The 16,898-nt window shown below is 42.4% G+C and overlaps 1 long non-coding RNA gene across 1 annotated transcript; it reads left to right on the top strand.

Moving 5' to 3' along the window:
- Positions 1–14,817: 14,817 nt before the first annotated feature.
- LOC110215885 (uncharacterized) lies at positions 14,818–16,243 on the top strand. Its single transcript, XR_002326637.2, has 2 exons — positions 14,818–15,373; positions 15,570–16,243. It is a non-coding gene; the product is annotated as an uncharacterized LOC110215885 (long non-coding RNA).
- Positions 16,244–16,898: the final 655 nt, after the last annotated feature.

Raw genomic sequence — 16,898 nt, 5'->3', positions numbered from 1 at the left:
AGGAGCTGAAAGGGGAGGAGGGGAAGGAGGCGGGTTGAGCCCCGAAACCTTCCCTTGGTATTTAGGGAATCTCTTAAAGGGGCGATGAGCAAGGACTTCGGACTATCTCGTCATATCCACTCTCCTACCAGGCTTCGGGGAGAGGACGGGTACTTAAAGGGCTACGGAAAAAAAGGTTGAATAGCTCCCTCACCTTTTCCCTCCCTACTTCGATATTTCCATCCTTCCCAAGGAGGGAGGGTGAGAGGATTTGGGACACACACATGCAAAGAATCTAGAAGGGACCTTACAAGGCTATTGAATCCAAACTCTTCTGTTTTACGGATAAAGAAACTGAGGCACAAAGTAGCTTAATGACTTGTCCAGGAGCTACTGAAGCAGAATTTGAACCCAGGTCTTCAGGGAACTGGAAGTTCTGTTCTAGCAGAACCCTGACAGCTGGTGACATCAGGGTCCCATACTTTAAAAATAGGAAGAGTTGGACTTCAAAGAGAGACTAGAACCAAGAGCAGGAAGACTAAGGTGGCCTGTCTTCAGGCACTCAGGGGGAAAGGGCAATGTAGGGCAAATAGCCCTGAGCCTGGAGTCCCAGGACCTGTGTTTGAATTCTAGCTCTGTTATTTTACTAGCTAGATAACCTTGGGTAAGTCACTTCCTTTTCTGAGCTTTAGTCTCCTAAACTGTCAACTGGGAGAGAATGGATGAACTCTAACTTAAGCCCCTCCCAGATCTCCAGCTGTAGGGCCCCAAAAGATTGCTCCCCTGCCTCCTCTCCCCGCCGCCCCCCCCCCCGCCTCTGGGCACCTAACCAAGAGTTAAACAGCCTCTCGCCCCGCCCCAGGCTCTACTCTAAGTCACTGAACACACGCTCGGTCCTAGGGCGTATCGGTAGTGGGGAGTTTGGGAGCTTGAGCTGAGGTTCGATTCCAACCTCTGTCACTTAGGCGCTTGGGAATTTCGGGCCAAATGGCTCTGGATATGGGTCTCGTTGCCTTGCTAATCAATAGATATTATTGAACCTCCTTCCTTACTCTCAGAGTGGCAGAAATGAACTTTTTTTTTAGGAAGTTGGGGTTAAGTGACATGCTCAGGATCACATAGCTATGTGTCTGAGACTGGATTTGAACTCAGATCTTCCTGACTTGCAGAGCCAGCTCTCTATCTACTGAGCCACCTAGCTGCCCCCTAGAAATGAACTCTTACCTGGAATCATGCTTGGAGATCCCTAAGAAGTATGTCGCTGCCAAGCCCGGGCATAGGAATCCGATGATCCCTGAAAAATCATACAATCATAGCTTTAGCGCCGAAAGAGACGTAGAGGCTACTTAGTCCAACCCCTCGTTTTACAAATGAGGCAACTGAGGCCAAGAGGTATGAAGGGGCTTGCTCAAGGTCACATGGGTAGTGCCAGAGGTAGGTCCGAACCCCAGGTCCCCTGACACTCCAGCCAATTTGCTTTCCATCGCTTCACATTCCACAGTGTAGGGATTTCGGATGGAGATGAATATCCTCTTATCCCAGGCTTAGGACAGAGGGTGGTGTCCAACCCAGGACCATAATTTAAAAAACAAAAAATTAAAATACCCATTTAATATCTTTTTTTTACATTGCTTAGGTATTCCTCCCCTTTCCCTCTCCCAGAGGGACATCCTTTACTACAAATAATTTGAAAAAAGAAAAAGAGGAAGAAGAGGGTAGGGGAAAGACAAAATTAATCAATACATAGAAACAATCCAATCTTAAATGTAATGTCAATCAGTCAATAAGCTTTTGTGCTAGGCACTGCGATAAGTACTAGAGGCTGTCAAAAAGTGGAAGAAAAGTTGAAAAGGTTCTGGAAGTCTCTGGGTCATTTCTTTATTCTCATCTCAGGAAAATCTGTTTTAAGGAACCACTATTAGAGGGAGAAAGTGAAACATTAAAAAAAACAATAAGATATGTTTAATATGATTGTACGTGTATAGCCTGTATCAAATTGAATGCTGTCTTGGGAAGAGGAGAAGGGAAGGAGGGGGAAAATTTAGAACTCAAAATTTTATAAAAGTGGATGTTGAAAACTAAAAATTAATTAATTAATTTTTAAAAAAACACAGTAAAAACAGATATTAATGGAATTTTGGTTACACTGCCTATAACTGCCTGCATTCTACACTGCCCTCTATCTTCTCCTTAGGGAATTCTTATTGATTCTCAGCTTTTGGATATAGATATGGGTCCCATCCAGTGAAGTACAGAACTGAGAGAAGGGTTCCATAAATGAGGCTCAGAGCCCGGGAAGAAAGGAGATGACCTGATACCTTCCCCCTGGTTCAGAGGGCCATTAGGTTCGTGGGGTTAAACTGATTTGGATATCCAGGTTCTCAACCCAGCTAAAGAGCTGCTCTCTTCTGGGTCCATTCTGGGTCGTGGGCAGAGAGATCTGTCTGAGATTTTTCTCATTAACTCTTTTCTCTCTGAGATGTTAAGTTTGCCAGAATCTTCTGCTGGAGGCTGTAGGATGGAAAGAACTGTGAACTTGGAGTTATAGGGGACCTAAGTTCAAATCCTAACCATGGTACTTCCTACCCATGTGATAAGGCAAGACTCTTAACATCTCTGGGCCTCAGTTTCCTCATCTGTAAAGTGGGGGGGATCGAAACAGAGGACTTTTAAAATGCCTTCCAGCTTCAGATCTGTAATCTTAGGGGCTGACTACCTCTATTCTGACTCAGAGAGGGCCCCTCAATTTATAGTCAGCCTATCCCAACTGCCTGTGCATAGTCCTCTTTTCCTGGCTAAAGGCTTTCTAGCTGTTTATATCTAGTGGGGAGAGCACAGGAAATAGGCTTAGAGTCCCCCCTCTTGGTCTGTGGTCCAGTAAATCAACCACTGTCCCATCACAACCTACAAGTTGTGTCCTTTCTTCCTCAAAGAATGAGATAAGGTGGGAGGTAGAAGCGGGAGGAGATGGAACTCTCAAATTCTGGACTCATCAGTTAACATGTCTGAGAGACTGCTGTTATTGTTCAGTCATTTTCAGTTATATTCAGCTCTCTGTGACCCCATTTGGTGTTTTCTTGGCAAAGATACTGAAGCAGTTTGCCATTTCCTTCTCCAGCTCATTTTACAGATGAGAAAACTGAGGCAAACAGAATTAAGTGAATTGTCCAGGGTCACACAGATAGTAAACGTCTGAGGCCAGATTTGAACTCAGGAAGATGAGTCTTCCTGACTCTAGGGCTGGGGAGATAGGACCCTGTTATTTTTTATAGGCTGACCCAGCCTAGTTATCTGATTGTTTTCTTAAATATATGAGATAAGTAGAGAATTATAAAATGAAATCCTTGCCTTAATCTACTTAAAAATTCATTGATGGTTAGAGCTGAAGTTCTGGACCAAAAGAGGACCAACACAGGCTGACAGTCAGGGCCATTACCAGGGCACTGTAATGGGTGCCCCAAGATGCTCAAATTCAGTCTTTCAGAAGCACAGAAACAACTGAGCTTAAAACCTAAAGTTTTGGGGTTGGGTTTTGGGGGTTTTTTTGAGGTTTAGTTTTTGCTGATGCATTTCTTTGAAGTCAGAAACTCCTGCTTGCTCTACCCAAAGCGTATTAGTAACAGCTCAGTCATTTTCGGCTTACTAAGACCTGGGGTACTTAGGGTTGAAATAGTCACAGGGCCAATAGTAATGTGTCAGGAGAGTTCTGCCTTATTCAAAGGCTATCCACCTCACCTCTCTCAGAACCTAATTAGCACTAATAATAATAGTATGACACTTTAAAGTTTGCAAAGCATTCATATATATATATATATACATATATATATACATATATATATGTATATATATGTATATATATATATATACATATATATACATATATATATACATATATATGTATATATATATATATATATTTAACTCATTTAATCCTTACAACAGCTCTGGAAGGTAGATGCTATTATTATCTCCATTTTAGAGAAGAGGAAACTGAACCTAAAAGAAGTTAAGTGACTTGCCCAGGGTCATACCACCAGAATATGTCTGAGGCAGGATTTAAACTCTGGTCTAAGCAAGAATAATTAGTTAAAATAGGAAGCTACTGTATAAAATGACTAAAATGAAAATGTTTTACATAATTGCACATGTATAACCTATATCTGACTGCTTACTGGCTCAGGGAGCGCTAAAATTTGGAACTCAGAACTTTAAATAAAAATGTTTAAAAATTGGAAAAAAATAAAATAAGAAGCTATTAGATAGCACTAACTTCCTCCTCCTGGCAGCTATTTCCTGCCTCCCTCCCTCAAAAAAAAAAAACCCTTCCAATCAATCTTGTTTTATTTTGGGGGTCTCTGCTCATGAAAGCCAGTGTCCCAGGGCTTGTGTCACCTCCCACTCAAACCTAACTGAATTCATCTTTAAAAGCTGATACTATGCTGCTTGCCTGGATCATCTTTATGAACATTTGCCTGGGGCACAAAAAATGCTAGTTATGACTTTGCCCACAGAGAAGTAAGTTATATAGTAAGTTAGCTGCAGAACCACGCTTCAGCTCCTTTCTCCTGACTCAGCTCATTTCTCCTGGAGCAATCTAATTGTTAAGAGCTGAGCAGGAATTGTTTCATCCTTTCTTCTTGTACTCTAGACCCTAGAACTATGTCTGGTACATAATAGGAACTTGAGAAATACTTGCTGGTTGTTGATTAATTGATAAAACACTTACATATGAAATAATTGAAACTACGGGATATTTGAGATAATAGATTCAATGTAATTCAACAAGCATTTTTAAGCAACAGCTATGTGCTTAGGTGCTCTGTGTTAGGCCTTGGAAATATATATACCAAAAATAAAATCATGCCTTCTCTTAAAGTGTTTACATTTTACTAAAGTAAATAACACATAAAGAGATATGAAAATACAAGGTGTACGCAAAATAATTGTTCTTTAGGTTGGGGCAGGGAGGCAGGGTTTGGATCAAGAAAGAGTAGGTAACACTTATGCTAAGCCTTGAAGGGAGCCAGGGATTCCAAGAAACCAGGCTGAGGAAAGAGAGCAGGCCAGGCATGTGAAGAGCAGCATCCAGGTGGTGAAGTGGATAGAGCACTGGGCCTGGAGTCAGGAAGACTTGAATTCAAATCCAGCCTCAAACATTTTAATAGCTGTGTGACCTTGGGTAAGTCACTTAACCTCTGTTTGCCTTAATCCACTAGAGAAGCAAATGGCAAAGCACTCCTGTATATTTGCCAAGACAATCTCACAGGACAGTAGGATCCACTGAATTGCACACAACTAAATGACTAAAGAACAAGACTCTAATTAAAAACTTCATCTAAAGTAACAAAAATGGAAAGAGTTAGGAAATTTGCAAGAGGATAATTTCATTCAACAAAAGTTTATTAGAAGGGGCAGTGCTAAAGTTTCGGCCTTAGAGTCAGGAGGACCTGAGTTCAAATCTGGCCTCAGACACTTGACACTTACTAGCTGTGTGACCTTAGGCAAGTCACCTTGCCTCACCCCCCCCAAAAAAAAATAAAGCTTATTAGACACCTACTGTGTATAAGGCACTAGGTACTGTGGTTATTTTAGAGGTAGAATTGGCAGGAGCTGACAACAGATTGGCTGGGAGGTGGGGGAGGTGGTTTATGAAGAAATGCCAAAGATGACTACTGAGTTTTAGAGCCCGAGTGGTGGAGAGGAGTGATGGCGATCCTGACAGAGGGGAGATTGTTGAGCAGAGTTCAGTGGGGAGGGAAGAGAAGCTACCCCTTCCCTCCTGAGAACTAGGGCCAGGATGGAGACTAGAAGGCTCTTTTTCTCTGTTCCCACCACATTCTTGGCACAGGCATTATAGAGTGCTGACTGGAGTCAGGAAGACCTGAGTTCAAATCTAGCCTCAAATACCTACTAGTTGTGTAAACCTGGGCAAGTCACTGGAAAATGGGGATAATAATAGCACCTGCCTCCCAGGGTTGTCATGAGGAGGAAATGAGATAATGTCTGTAAAGCACTTAGCAGAATGCTTGGCACATAGTAGGTGTTTAATAAATGCTTGAGGAAAATGCTTGAGTTTAAATCTGGTGTCAGATACTTAACTCTGTGATTCTGGGCGAATCACTTAACCTCTGCCTCAGTTTTTGCCACTGTAAAATGGGGATGATAATAGCACCTACTGCCCAGGGTTGTTGTGAGGATAAAAATGAGGTAATATTTCTAAAGCACTTAACATAGTGTCTGGCACACAGCAGGCACTACATAAATGCTTATTCCCTTATTCCCTCTTCTCAAAGTGCTATATAAACGCTAGCTATTATTGTTTCTACTCTCTTTGTGTGCACTAAGGGTGCTACCGAAGGCACTCAGTCCAGAAAGTGGGAGACATGGGACACCATGGGTCACAGAAGGAAGAGACAAGAGCCCAAACCTAAAATCCCTTTTCAATCTGCTACCAAATCCCCCATCACCCAACTGCCAAGAATAAGGACTCTGTAGCCAATCTGTGGAGGGAGAGCCTAGAGTGGAACTTACCCAGAGAAAGGCAAGGAATTCATAATAGAAATCTAGAGACAGAAGTCAGTCAACAAACATTTATTAAGCAGTTATTACATTCCAGGTACTGTACCAAGTGCTAGGGGTACAAAGAAAAGCAAAAACATGCTACCTGTCCTCCTCATGTTCACCTTCTAACAAGAAAGAGGAACTTATAGGTTCTCTACTCCTATCCTCCCATTTTACAGATAAGGAAACTGAGTCCCAGGAAGAAGAAAGAACTTTCCCAAGGTCACAGGATAGGAAGTAACAGAGCCTAGATTTAAACCCAGGACCTCTGATTCCAAATTCACCACACTATTCCACTTAAATACCATATATTCTTCTCAAATTACTCTCCCCACCTGATGAACCAGGTACCCTAGCCTCAGCCTTAAAACCAAAACTGACCCCAAGTCTATTATTCTAAACACTGTTCTCTTACTTGATGATATATGGTGGGGACAGAGTTAGGAGTTGGTGGTTACAAATAAGGGAATGGATTCTGCTTAAAATTGTGAGAAGGGGCTTCCACTCTGCCTTTAGGAAGGGAGTACCTTCTCCCCAACCCAGCAGTGACCTTGTATTCTTCTAACTTCTATTCTCAGCCTTCCATTAAGGAACACCACCCACTCACTCCCATCCCTTCTACCCTCTCCCCACCCAATTTCTATGGTTTATTCTTGACTCATTGGACAGGGCAGTACTCAATGGCCCTATGGGGACTTGTGGGGAAGGAGAAGTTTCTTGATTGCCATAGGAATATGATCAGATTTAAAAGGAAAGAGGTGTGCAATAGATGGAGCAATGGGACAGAGAGTGTTTAGTGGGGGTGGGCAGTGGGCTAGGTTAGGGACTGAATTAGCCCAGTGCACCTCTAGTAATCTGAGGAAGGCAGGTGTGATATAAAGGTAACCATGTTGGATTTAGGGTCAAAAGATCTGCATTTGAGACCTAGCTTTAATCATGTGACCTTGACCAAATAATTTCCCATCTCTGAATGTGAGTTTTCTCATCTATATGTAACAGAGGTTGAATTAGCTTACGGAGACATCTCAGGGAGTGCATATCATTGTTTTCCTGGAATTTTATATTGTTGCTCAGTTGTGTCCAACTCTCTGTGACCAGATTTGGTGTTTTCTTGTCAAAGATACTGGAGTGGTTTGCCATTTCCTTCTCCAGCTGAGGAAACTGAAGAAAACAGGATTAAGTGACTTGCCTAGGATCACACAGCTGGTAAGTGTTTGAGGCTGGATTTGAACTCAGGTCCTCCAACCCCCAGGGCTGGTGCTTTATCCATTTCACCACCTAGCTGCCCTCCTGAGATCTTAAGGGGACTTAAGGGGACCAAAGACCTGGTGACTCAGCAAGTCAAGTCAACAATCATTAAGTACTTTCTTCTTTTTCTTTTTTTGGTGAGGCAATTGAGGTTAAGTGACTTGCCCAGGGTCACACAGCTAGTAAGTGTCATGTGTCTGAGACCAGATTTGAACTCAGGTCCTCCTGACTCCAAAGCCAGAGCTCTATCCACTGTGCCACCTAGCCCCCCCCCTTTTTTCTCATTAAGTACTTTCTAAGTGCCAGGTATGGTGCTAAGATACAAGCAAAAAGGAAGACAGTCCCTGCCCTTAAGGAGGATAAGATTATTGTTTGTTTGTCCTTCATTCTTGAAAAGGACCATGACATCAGGGAGGTGATGACATGACATGCAAGTGAATTGGATGTAAGTGAGGAAGGCTGTGCAAAGTCACCAGCCTCAGAAGATGACACATAGAAGGAAGCTGAAAAACAGGGAGTTAAGGGAAGAGAAGGTAAAGGTCTATAGCTGAAGTAGAGAAAGTCCAGAGAATCTGGGGTGGAGAATGAAGAAGAAAGAAGACATGGCTGTCCTGGGTACTTTTCTTTAAATGGAGGTTCTGGGATGGTTCAGTCAGAGGAAAGGATTTCAGAGATGGTGAACGTATCCAGTGTGAGAAGCCAAGGGGTGGAGCAAACTACATGGGCGAGGAGGCTGGGCACTCCCTTAATTGAAAAGAAAGCTAGCTCCTGCATTGTGCACTCTCTCCCTTCAACCTCCCCCACCCCCTCACCCCAACCCTACCCTCTCCACCATCACCACCCCACCAAGGCATTAAGTAACTGAGACTTCCAGAAAGTGTGGGGGATGGACTGGCCCTTCCTCAACCCAGCAACATAGTGATCACTCTCACATGGCAGCTAAAGTAGGGGGACTCCTTTAGGCAACCTTATGCCTGAGACTCTGGCTGCCTTTTGTGTGTTTCCTTTCTTAAATAAGTGACTAAGCAAGGTGGGTAGATCTAGGCTTATAAGTATCTTGTGAGTTTGAGAGGTCTGGAGGGACTGGATCCATGGAGTAAAGCTGACTAGAAGAGAAGGGAATTTCTTCATGAGATAAGATGACCAATAAGAAGAGGAAACAAACCAAGTAGAAACTGAAGAAGACAGTGCAGAACTGAGGTGAAATGTAAAATGCCTACTCAACCAGGCTGCAATCAACCTCCCAGCAGGCTAGTTATAAATTAAGAAATCCTGTTTACACCATTCTGTCCATCTATACTATCAATTTTTTATGTTTAGCATTTTTTTGTGTGTGTAGGAATAAATTACCCATCCCATACCTCATTCGCATTATACACTGAATAATTTTACTCTTCCCACACACTCACTGGAGAGACCTCAACATGGGCCAAAAACTAGGCTTTAAATAATTTGACCAGATAGGGGATATAGCAAGTCAAAGAGCATGAGAAAAAAGAGCCTGGTCTCTCTTTTATTAGAGATGAGTATCTTCAAGAATTAAACCTGATCTGGACTATATGCATGGGTCCAGAACAGAGGGGAAGAAAGTGTGTGCAGTGTCCCAGACCCTTGAACTCGGAATCAGTTCCTCAGTGTTAGCTATAAAACATATTTCATCATGCTTATATCACCTATGTCACAGGGTTGGTATGGGGAATCATATGAAACCACATGTATGGAATAAGTTATTTTCTAGGTTTATGGATAATAAGAGCATTTATATAGCATCAACTATGTCCCCGGCACTGTTAAGCATCTTATAAATATTTCATTTGCTCTTCACAACAATACTTTGAGGTAGGCGCTGTTATTATCCCCATTTTACAGATGAAGAAACTGATGCAAATAGAAGTTTGGTTTTTCAAAGTGACTTGTCCAGGGTCACACAACTAGGAAGTATCGGAGGCCAGATTTGAACTTATTTATGTCTTCTTGACTCCAGGCCCAGCACTCTATCCACTGTACTACCTAGTTACTGGTGGATAGCTGCTAGATAGGGAAGCAGTCATGACCCAATAAGGAACAGAGTAACAAAGTGGGAAAAAGGACAGTTTTGATTACATAAAATTAAAAAGTTTTTTCACAAACACAAACTAAAATTAGAAGGGAAACAGGTAATGGGGGGGGGGGAATCTTTGCAGCAAGTTTCTCTAAGATTTTCATTTCCAAGATATTTAAGGCACTAATGCAAACTTTATGAGAACCATTATTTAATTAATAAATGGTCAAGTGATATGTATGAATAGGCAGGTTTCTAAGGAAGAAATCAAAGTAATCAATAGCCGTATTTTAAAAAGGTCCCAAATCACTAATAATTAGAGAAATGCAAATTGAAGCAACTCTGAAATCCTGCTCCATACCCATCAGACAGGCAAAGGTGATAAAAAAAGGAAAATGACAAAGATTGGGCAGGCTTTATTGTTGGTGGAGGTGTGAATTGGTCCAGTCATTCTGGAAAAGTAATTTGGATCTATTCCTGAAAAGTTACCAAGCTGTTCATACATAACAATACCAGTACAATGACTACATCCCAAAAAAGATCAAGGAAAGTGGAAAAGGAGCCCATATGTACAAAAATACTTATAGCAGCTCTTTTTGTGGTGGCAAAGAATTAGAAACTAAGGGGATGCCCATGAATGAGGGAATGGCAGGAAAAATTACAGTATGTCAATGTAATAGAATACTATTGCGCCATAAGAAATGATCAAAGGGATGATTTTCAAAGAAACCAGGAAGACTTTGTATGAACCGATGGTGAGTAAAGTGAGCAGAACCAGAAAAACAATTTATATCACCAACATTATAAAGACAAACAATTTTGAAAGATTTAAGAATTCTCAGCAACTCAGTGACCAACTAAGGATTCCAGAGGATGCAAGATGAAATAGATGAACTATGCTACCCACCTCCTGACAGAGATAACACCTAATAATAATAACTAGCATTTACATGTCAGCTTAAGGTTTCCAAAGAGCTTTACAAATATGATCTCATTTTATCCTTGCAAGAATCCTGGGAGATAGGAACTATTAGTATTCACATTTTATAGATAAGGAAACTGAGGCAGACAGAAGTTAAATGAGAAGCAGCTAACTAAGGTCTATATCCCAAAGACATCTAAAAAAGGGGGGGGGAGACCTATTTGTACAAAAATATTTATAGCAGCTCTTTTTGTGGTGGCTAGGAATTGGAAATTAAAGGGATACCCATCAATTGGGGAATGTCTAAACAAGCTGTGGTATATGATTGCGATGGAATATTCTTGTACTATAAGAAATGCCCAGGATGATTTCAGAAAAACATGAAAAGACTTACGTGAACTGATGCATGGTGAAGCGAACAGAACCAGGAGAATGTTGTATTCTGTAACAGCCATATTTGTTTGATGAAGAACTGTGAATGACTTAACTATTCTCAACAATACAATGATCTAAGACAACCTCAAAGAACTAATGATGAAGCATACGATTCTCCTCCAGAGAAAGAACTGATATTGTTTCAATACAGACTGAAACATGCTATTTTTCACTTTCTTTAATTTTCAAAATTTTATTTGGGTCTTCTTGTACAACCTGACTAATATGGAAATGTTATACATAATTGCACATCTATAACCTATGTCTGATTGCTTACCATCTCAGGGAGAGGGGATAGAATTTGGAAATGAAAACTTGAAATAAAAATTAAAAAAAAAAACAACTACCTAGGTGGTATGGTGGATAGAGCATTAGGCCCAGAGTCAGGAAGACTGGAGTTCAAATCTGGCCTCTGATACCTACTAGTTGTTTGTCCCTGGGCAAGTCACTTAACCTCTGTCTGCCTCAGTTTCCCCAATTATAAAATGGAGATAATAATAACAACACATTTTTTAGGGTTATTGTGAGGAACAAGGGAGATATTTGTAAATCACTTAGCATAGTGCCTGGCACATAGTAGGAGCTTAATAAATGCTCATTTCCTTCCTTCCTTAAGTGACTTGCCAAGGTCACATGGCTAGTAGGTGTCTGAGGCAGGATTTGAACTCATATCTTCCTAATTTTGGCCCAGCATGATATCTGTTACACCACCTAATTACCAGAGAGGTGATAGACTCAGAGTGCAGAATGAGATATATTTTTTTGCATATGACCAATGCTGGAATTTGTTTCACTTGACCCAACATTTGTTACAAAGATCTTATTTAAGTTGTGGTATATGAGTGTAATGGAATACTATTGTGCTATAAGAAATATGTGCTATAAGAGCAAAACCTGGAAAGACTAACATGAACTGATGTTGAGTGAAGTGAGCAGAACCAGGAGAACATCGTACACAGTAACAGCAATATTTTATGATGGCCAACTTTGATAGACTTAGCACTTCTCAGCAACACAAGGATCTAAGACAATTCCAAAAGACTCATGATGGAAAATGCTATCCACGTACAGAGAAAGAACCAGGGAGTCTGAATGCAGATTGAAGCATAATATTTTTTCTTTGTTTCTTTATTTCTTGGTTTTCCCTTTTGTTCCAATTCTTCTTTCACAACATGACTAATGTGGAAATACGTTTAATGTGATTGTATATATATATAGCCTATGTCAGATTGCATGCCATCTTGGAGAAGGTGGAGTTGAGGGAGGGAGAAAAAAATTTTGAACTCAAAATCTTGTAAAAGTGAATGTTGAAAACTATTTTTACACGTAATTGGCAAAAATAAAATACTAATAAGTGTGGGGGGGAACCCAAGGATTTTATCTTTTTCTTTTTCTCAATGTGGGGAGGGGGAAGATGGGACAAAGAGAAAATAGATTTTTGTCCATTAAAAAAAGAAATGAAATTAAAAAGAAATCACACATATGTGAAGGTATAAACTGTCAAGTCCTGTGTAAATGCCAGCTGCCATTTCTTTCATTGACCTCCAGCTACTCCCATGATATCATCTAAGTCTTTCTCTGGGCACTTCTGTCATACACCCCCACCCTCTGGCTTGATAGTGAGTACCTTCCAGAGCTCCTGGGAGTCTGGACATGTTCAGCATGTACTGTTCCTGCCCCCAGCATGTCCCCTTCTCGGTCTCTTGCCCAGCACAATGGATGCCACCCTGTTCCCTGCCCATGCTCTGTGTGTGTGCGGGCATAAGGGTAAAGAGATGGGCCAGGAGCCAGGCACAGCAGGAAAAAGAATGTCAATGTGGAGATGGTAGAGCAAAGGGAGCATGACCAGGAAGTTGGCATGGCTACCAGGGTCCCTTGGCACAGAAGTATGCTCACTGTTCTGAAGTATGTTAAAGAGCTGGAGAGACCATGTGTCGTTTCCCTGCCCCCTCCCACTACCACCACAAAGGATCCAGCCTCCAAAGAGGCTTGTCCTACGCCAAGTGGTACTTGGGAGAGAGTCTGGAACCCCAGCCAGGACCAGAGTGAGAGAGCAAGAGACAAGATCCCAGGCAGCAGGGAACTCAAGGTAATTATAATAATAAACAATAATTTAAAAATATCTGACATTTATAGCAGGTTCTGTACACAGTGTACCATTTGATCTTTATAACAATTCTGCAAGGCAAGTTTTACAGGTCTGATTATTCCCATTTTATAGATGAAGAAACTGAGACCTGGAGATGTTATGACTTGCCTGTGGTCACACAACTAATAAATGTCAGAGGAGAGAAACTAGGTTTTTCCTTACACTAAATCCATCGTTCTTCCCACCATGTCATTCTGCATCCATTACAATTAACAAGCAGAGGTGAGAGGTGAGGAAACAGAACTGGCCTGGAGCCAGAGCAGAACGAAGCCCACTTCTAGGGACTGGATCAGGCTGCTTGGGTTATTGTTTGGGTGCTGACACCCTACTAAGTGGGTTGTGCTGTGAAAGAAGAAGGATCTGGCCCTCTGGACCCTCTAGCTGGGGCCCTGTCCCATTTTCTGCCCTGACTCTGTTCACTGGACAAATCCTTCACACTCAAGGATGTGATGGGGGCCCTTCAAGAAACAGAATATGAAAACTTCAGGATGTGATAAGGTTGTTGTGAGTAAAGAAAAGGGCTTGATAAATTTATAGAAATGGATTGCTGCTTCCATTCAAAAATAAGCTGGCAAAGTGAGCAAAGGCTCAACTTAGTATCAGGAAGACCTGGATTTGGATGCCTTCCTCAGACCTTTATTAACTATGTAACCCTGGAGTAGAGACTTAGCCTCTCAGAGCCTCAGTATCTACATCTGTAAAAGGGGGAAAATTATAATAACACCTACCTCATGGGGCTGTCCTGAGGATCAAACAATCTAATCTATGGAAAGCATTGTTGTGTTTTTTTTTTATGCAAGCTTATTACTCCATTGTATGCCAAGAAGGGCTTCTCTGTCTCTGTTCTTTCCAGTGCCACTCTCTACCCAGTCCTCATGGCACTTCCAGATGGGTTGAAAGTTGAATACTTTTTTTGTCGGTCTTGAAGGCAGGTAGAGAAGGACCTGGAAAGGGGATTACTGGCCCATGGACATACAGGAAAGTAAGGAACAGATCTGGGGCACAAACCCAAGGCCTCTGGTTCCATGTTCAGTATTCCTATCATTATGCCGCGGTGCTAAGTCCCTGAGCTGATATAAGCTCGTCTTCCTGTGTCCACTCCACAATGCCCATTGCTCCCCACCCCTTCTTTTGCCCCCAGGATTCTTATTGAGGCAGCTGTGGGAGGCACCCTAGCAGGACAAGTGTTTGATTCTTCGGTTATTACCCTGGAACACTAAGAAAGAGCAGTTTGTGTGGCCAAGGAGAGGATTTACAGGTGCCTGAGGAATGAATGGACTAGGGGGCTGGGAGGGAGCCAGAGAATGAAAGGTTGGGCGTTGGAGGAAAAACTAAAGTCTAGAAGGGAAGTAAAGAATAGGAACGGCCTAGGCCCTAGCCTTTATTCAGTCTTCAAATCTCAAGCTCCCAGGGGTAAGAGAAGGAACTGAGAAGCCTAGGGTAAGTTACTTTCATTCCTCAGCTTGAGGGTTGGGGAGACAGGCTGTCAAGAAGCCATACCAGTTACTGAAACCCTGGGGTAAGTGCTAATGCGAGGATACTACATCTTGTTCCTTTTCTGTTCTTACCCTCCCTTTTTTTCTTCTTGGTTTTCCTATCCCTATCCCATTTCTCCTCTCTACCTTAGGCTTCCCATCCCAACTCTTCCTATCATTCCTCTCCCACCATCTGAGATTTCCCAGATTCCCCTCCTCCCACTTTTCCCAGATCCCCCACCTCTTTGCCTCTTTCCTTTTTCTCCTGACACTTGCTGTCCCCTGTCTCTTCTCCTCTTCTTCCTCAACCTCCTTTCTTATTCCCTACAACCTTTCCCTTCTCCCTCTCCTTTGACCCCTGCCTTTTGCCCCTCTCCACAGATGACAAGCCTCTGTAGATGGCCTCTGTCCGTGGTGGTGTGCCTGCTGCTGATGTTGGCAGGCTGGGGAGCTTGTGCAGTAATGCAGATTCCAGACTATCCCGGGGAAGAAGCCAACATTGAGCAGATGGAAGACTTCCTGTTCAATCTTGGCAAAGAATTGGAGGCTATCAACATGTCCCCGTGAGTGCAGACTGGGGCACCAGGGCAGCCTTTGGTTTGTGTATCTGTGTGTATGTGTGAAAGCAAGGTGTGCCAATGAGGAGGGAGAGGGGGAAAAGGGTCTGTGTGCGGTATTGTTTGGGAGTGCTAGGCACTATGTGATGGGAACCAGAGAGGTCAAGACAGGCAATGCCCATTCTACTTCTCTCCCTGGCAGTTACCGAAGGAGGAGACGCTAGGAGATCATGAAACATTTCCGCAGATTGTTGCTTCAGAGCCTTGGGCCAGGCTCCAAATTCTATTCTCTCCCAGGACCAAGATTCTAAAGTGAGATGAATCAAGTGGATCCCAAAGGCTGCAACAGTGTGGGGATGGATGGGGGGTGGGGAGGTCCTCACAGCCTACAGCATAGAGATTGAATTACAATGTTAAAAAAAAAATGCTTAAAAAAGAAAGTGAGATGCCACTCTGAATTCCCCCTCTGGCTCCTGAGACTACTGAATGAGGATACTTAATATTTAGGCTTCCCAGACTATCACCACCAGTGGCAATGTCCTCTTGTCCTCTCAAAAGCCCTGTACCCCCCCCACACACACATACACATATGCATACACACATATACACATGTAACTTCTTCATTTCAAATATTGCATTCTCCTCTGCTCTTCCCCCAAATTTTCTGGTATGAAATATAGCTTTTTGGAAACAGTACCAGATAGAGTGTCTAGAGACCTCTAGCCCTTAGTAACCATGTGATCCTTTGCAAAGCACATCCATCACCCTGGTCTCCAGTTTCCTAATCTGTAAAATGGGGATATTAATATTTGTTCCACCTTCTATACAAGACTGTTGTGGGGGAAATGCTTTATAAACCTTAAAATTCTATAAAAATATGAGTGATTATTGTTTCCTTGGGGGCATTATGGATTCGACTCCCCAAACACAAGGTATCTCCCCAAACAGAAGACTACCTGTAATACCCCACTGAGGCATGGGATGCCGTGTGGCTGTGAATCATGGAACACCAGGATACCCAAACAACCAAAGTAATTGTGGGCAACCAAAAGCATGATGGAGAGATGAGTGGAAGGTCTCGGTATGCTATATATGCTGTAGCATATCACACATACAAAAAGTGAATTAATGACTGAAAAAACTTACTATGTTGCCCAGCACTATTCTAAAGACTGAGGATACTAATAGGAGAAGCAAGACAGTCCCAGCTGTCAAGAAGTTTCTAATATAGGGGCAGCTAGGTGGATAAAGCTCTGGCCTTGGAGTCAGGAGGACCTGAGTTCAAATCCAGCTCAGACACTTGACATTTACTAGCTGTGTGACCCTGGGCAAGTCACTTAACCCTAATTGCCTTACCAAAAAGAAAAAAAAAAAGTTTGTAATCTAATTGGGGGAGAGACAACACATAAAAGAAATTTCAGCTACAGGGCAGATGGCAAGGCCCAAGGGTCCTTAGGTTAAATAGGTAGTAAAGATGATAGTTTTGGGGGGTTACAGGGCATAGAGACAAGAGAGATGGTAAGAGCTAGAG

Source organism: Phascolarctos cinereus, unplaced genomic scaffold (genome assembly GCF_003287225.1).
Source record: "Phascolarctos cinereus isolate Bilbo 61053 unplaced genomic scaffold, phaCin_HiC Scaffold_5;HRSCAF=322, whole genome shotgun sequence".
Classification (NCBI taxonomy): domain Eukaryota; kingdom Metazoa; phylum Chordata; class Mammalia; order Diprotodontia; family Phascolarctidae; genus Phascolarctos; species Phascolarctos cinereus.
Note: the sequence above shows the minus strand (reverse complement) of the source record. Positions and strands in the feature narration are given on the sequence as shown.